Genomic DNA, 5,281 nt, shown 5'->3' on the forward strand with positions numbered 1-5,281 from the left:
GTCAAAAGTGCATTAGTGAAGTGTGAGATCTATTTCTTCGAAAGTACTGATTATTCTAAACGTTTCTGGAAGGCGCTAGAGAGAAGCCATATTCATTCCAATGGAAAAACACTCAAACACCATGCACTTAATTATATCGACGCTATTAAATCTCGACTAGTTGCACTAAAACGCAACATATCTCTGAGAAGTTACTCATTGTTTGAACTATGGTTAGATGAACGTAAACTATTCGGGGATTATTTTGCTAGTCTTACTGAAACACAATCACAAAAAGCCAAGCGTAAACACTTGGAAACATCGCGACACGTACACGTGTAGAATTATGGTCTACTTCGTTATTAATACTACTCTAATAATAGACTTAAATCTAAATCTGTAGATTTATCATGATGTAACTGCCTAATATATAAGATTCTACGTGGAAGTCATGTCATCGTCTACACCAACTCATTTCCTCGTAATAATTACCCATATATGATGGAGAACAAACTTAGGTTAGAGATAGAACAATATATATGTAATATGAATAAAAGATATAAGACAGCACTCAAGGGTGACTACGCCTGCAAGCCCGAGCCATGTCGTCCGATCAATTCGAATGAATTCAGTTCCCTCTTTCCGCCTTCTTCATCGTTGGGTTTTTCTCCTCAGTAAATATTGAATATCTATTTTTCCACTTGTCTCGTGTTGAGTTTCGAGGATTGTGTATTTAGGGCCTAATGCCACTACACACGTAACTAGGAAGTTTCCAGAACATGCCGAAACGTACGTATATAATCACACTTGTATTACACTTCGTTAATCCAAATGCAGGCCGTATCATTAGATCCCAAGTTCTGTAATATCACCTCCAAAACCAGTTAACCTCACGTGCAAATGAAATTCGGAAATCTAGCAAATCGAACTCATGATCTTGCGCCTAAATCCCGACAAGACCTTCAGCATTTTAAATTCACATTTCTCGACTGTTGTTATGAATACACTTACACATAAGTAAATAAAAATAATCTGGTCACACATATAATTGTTAAGAGCATTTATATATAAAAATAAAAGGTCAACTATAAATGCTCTTAACAAGTATATGTGTGACCAGATTGTTCAAAATGTATTGCGCTAATATATCACATAGTTCTGATAATCTTCATCTTCTAATATCATTATCGAAATTTATCAAAGGGACTAATTGTTTTAAATAAGAATAACTTATTAACTAAGAATCGTATGGATAAGCTAATGCTTCTGAGAAGAAGTGAGGATTTAGTTCTAAGTGAGGAGGTACTGCTCCAGTAGAACGAGGAAAATCTACGATTTTGTACATGCCTATTCAGTCTCTTTCTGCAAAAGTTTACTGATGGGGCTTCGTTCTCACTGTTTGTGGTTTTCATCGGTTGAATTTCTAACCATTTTGTATTCACTCCTCTGACTGAGTTGTGTTTCTTGATTTAACGTTCATATATAAGAATGACTACTCTGTGCATTATTCCATGAGCGATTTGAATTTCAATTATTTACCTTCGTCTGCGCTCGCGCAGTGCTTTCTGATTTAAATAGTGGTCCATACCTGACTGCTAGTGTATAAGTTGTTCAGTTCAGGGTATTACTAGATACCATGCGGAATTCCATTACTTCTAATCACCTAACTTGGATGTTCTTTTTAGGGTGCCTTTTATATTTTGTAGATAGTCTCTTTCAGGTGAAGGTATTGAACATACGGCGACTTGATTTCTATGATGGAGATGTTCATAATCGCCTATTAGTCATAAGACTTTCGTTAACCGGCTAATTTTCGTCAAGACAAAATCATAATTGCTGAACGAGAATCATTAGAGTTACAGACGGTTTGAGCGATAAATAAAGATCTCAAAAGTAGTTTTCATTTTTATTTCTTTTAATATTGACATCACGATTTCTCGGATTCCGTAAGAACCGATTGTGTACCGACCAAATCGCAACACTACGGATCATTGTGGAACAATCAAGTGAATAGAATTCATCACTCTATATCAACTTCATTGAATACGAGAAAGCATTTGATAGCGTAGACGGAACAACACTATGGAAGCTTCTTCGACACTACGGCGTGCCTCAGAAGACAGTCAATATCATACGGAATTCCTATGTTGGATTAAACTGCAAAATTGTGCATGGAGGACAGTTAACAAACTCGTTCGAAGCAAAGACCGGTGTCAGGCAAGGTTGCTTACTCTCACCCTTTTTCTTTCTCCTGATGATCGAATGGACCACGAAGACGTCAACATCTGAAGGGAAACACAATCAGAAATAGTGTTACACCGAAAATATCCAAGGTTGAAATTACAAACAAGCAGGTGCGAGGTCTGAGTAAAATAAAAATAAAACCCAGTGAAAATAATGATATTCACGACAACAGTTAATAGTCAGTTAAACTCCTTGAGTTCCTCTTTTGGCGTGCACACACGTTGTTAATTTTGATTTCTGTGCTGATTACTGTCAAACCCCTTTCTATTTTATGTCCTGAAACTAAACACTCAATTTACTCATTATGCTAAACCTGAAGGACATGGATTGAAAGTCTACCTAAAGTTTTCAGCTCTGAAATGTATTCTGATTGGTTTGATGGTGGTTATCGCAAATGGTACGCTGACAGCCTATATTGAAAATTTAGAACAAAATGTGTCCTACCTTTCCACTCATTCTCATGACTAGAAATAGACAGATGATTACAGTGTAGCGTGGTGTCGAGTCGCGATTGACTATGGACACCGCTACAAAGGAACGCGTGCCAGGATATCCATAAAATCCCCCTGAAGCCAAATATCAGAAGGCAGTTAATGAACCAGGTCGAGATATATTTGCTGGCGATCTCGTGGTATCGAAATTATACCGAGATCGTGCCAGGATACAAGCTTGGTTACTGAGCGTAACCGGATTCGCGCGAGGCCACAATCGAAGTAAGTATAATAGATGTTTTTAACACAGTTAAACAAAGAGCACATTAAACAGTCACTGGTACAATAGGTTATAATAATAATTGTTTTCATTAAACCAATCGTGTTCTCGTGGTAAAAGTGAGTCACTACACACTACTTCTGTTTTGTAGTATTTCTTTGAAGAGAGCAATTTTTAATCTTTCCGACTTTTTAGATTTGCGGCTCTCATCTTGACTCCCTGTTTCTCGTTGTTTCCATATGAGCCGGTTGAATTTATATGTTCCTGAAGGACAGAATTACGTTTTCTGAACTACAGGTAAAGCTTTTTCTCTTATCAAATTAGTGGTTCCGAATTGCCTGACGATTTAGCTATTTGATGTCTTGTAGTTTGATTGTACAGGGCGATCACATATGTGGTCATATTACATTATTATGTTGATCTGTAAATGTTTGAGATATGTTGACTGATCAACACTATAGATAATTTAGAGTTATCTTAATACGATGCAGATTTTATCTCTCTAATGTGACTCTAGGCTTTAATTTGCTGTGGTAAAACTGGTGGATATTCTATTGTCAGTGTTGATATAAATCCATTCCAACGGGCACACTGTGCTGCGTATCTCCCACGATTATTAGTCAGCTTGGATTTTGTACATTACTATACATCAGCTTGTGGTTTCGTATATACTTTAGTACCATATCCTCTACTTCTTGTTCATTAGCTTTGAGACCATTACGTAAGAAGAGATTTTGGACAGAGGTGTAGCGTGGCGTCGTGTTGAGGTTATCTATGAACACCGCTACAGAGAAACACGTGCCAAATAAATCAGAAGGCGAAGGTTGAACGTAACCAAATAAATCCATAAAATCCCCGAGAAGCCGAATATCAGAAGGCAATTAATGGACCAAATCGAGATATATTCGCTGGCGATCTCGTGGTATCGAAAGGATACCGAGATCGTGCCAGGATACAAGCTTGGTTACAGAATGTAACCGAATTCGCGCGAAGTTACAATCAAAGTGTAAGAATAAGAATGGAAGCACAATATAGCTGTCATTAGCACAGTCAAACAAAAGCACATTAAAACAAGCACTGGTACAGTTGGTTATAATAATAATTGTTTTCATTAAACCAGTCGTGTTCTCATGATAAATGTGAGTCACTACAAAGGTATTGATAAATTCAACGTATCCCTTATCCTTTAAACATTCAAATGACTGACTCAACCAAGTAACGGGACTGTGAGCATTTATCAAGAGTTAGGTTTCACACTATGTAGTCAATGACATATTACCTGTCAGGCACTGAAGAACTTTCGATCTATTGGCTAAACTGATATACTAATTTGGGCAAGCAAAACTATTCAATAAGATCGTGGTATCTAAATAACAAAAAGGGTCGCAGAAGTATGAACCAAAAATAGGTGGAATTGTACGCTGGAAATAAATAATGTTGGTGCACAATAATTGAGACTACAATTTATCACAGTTGTACAACTTAACACCTGCTCCATGAAATCGTAGATTTTGTTTCATAACCAACAAGATTATGTGAATCGTTAATTTAATCTTCCGGTAATTTCATTATCTAGTCAGTCTTATTCAATAAGAATACATTATTTCAAATTTTGTATCATCAGCTGCTGAAATTCGTCCCTAATTATCCTCTGGAAAATCAAATAAATGAAGTCTTTGTTTATTACGCCTTAGCGTTATTTTCACACTACTTACCCTTCAGTGTTTTAAATGGTTAGATATACTGTTCAGAAAACGAGTAAAATAATATTTTTCTCTTGTTAAGGACCTTCAACCACCTAAAATCTCAATATAGCATAAAGGATTTGGAATCACCTAAACTAGTGAACACAAAAGTGTGATCGATATATTTCTAATGAGCACTATAAAACAGACAAACATTGTAATGATCACTACTAAGTGGTCAGTCAATCGTAACTTTTTTAGGTATGATTTATTAGTCATGACGAATTATATTTCTATTTCAACAAGCCATTAGTTTCATCTGTTCTTATTCTTATCTTGATGTTATAGTAAGTTCTCCACTAGTTATAATAATACCTTTCCATCAATGAATTATTTAGTTAATATTAGGAACTAGTTAGATATTGACTGATTAATTTAAATGATATGACATTATCAAATGATAATGACTCAAGAAAATTTAACACTTTCCTTAACTTCTCATTACGATGCAATGATAACGAAAAATGGAAACCGCAGTTTTAGACAATCATTGTCGATCTTCTTCACATTAAGATTTTTATTTTGTTACAAAGTTTTGAACAATTCTCAATAAAAACATTATAGTCAATTTAATATATAATAATAATTATTATTATTAGTGA

The sequence above is a fragment of the Schistosoma haematobium genome, chromosome 4, assembly GCF_000699445.3.
Source record: "Schistosoma haematobium chromosome 4, whole genome shotgun sequence".
Lineage (NCBI taxonomy): Eukaryota > Metazoa > Platyhelminthes > Trematoda > Strigeidida > Schistosomatidae > Schistosoma > Schistosoma haematobium.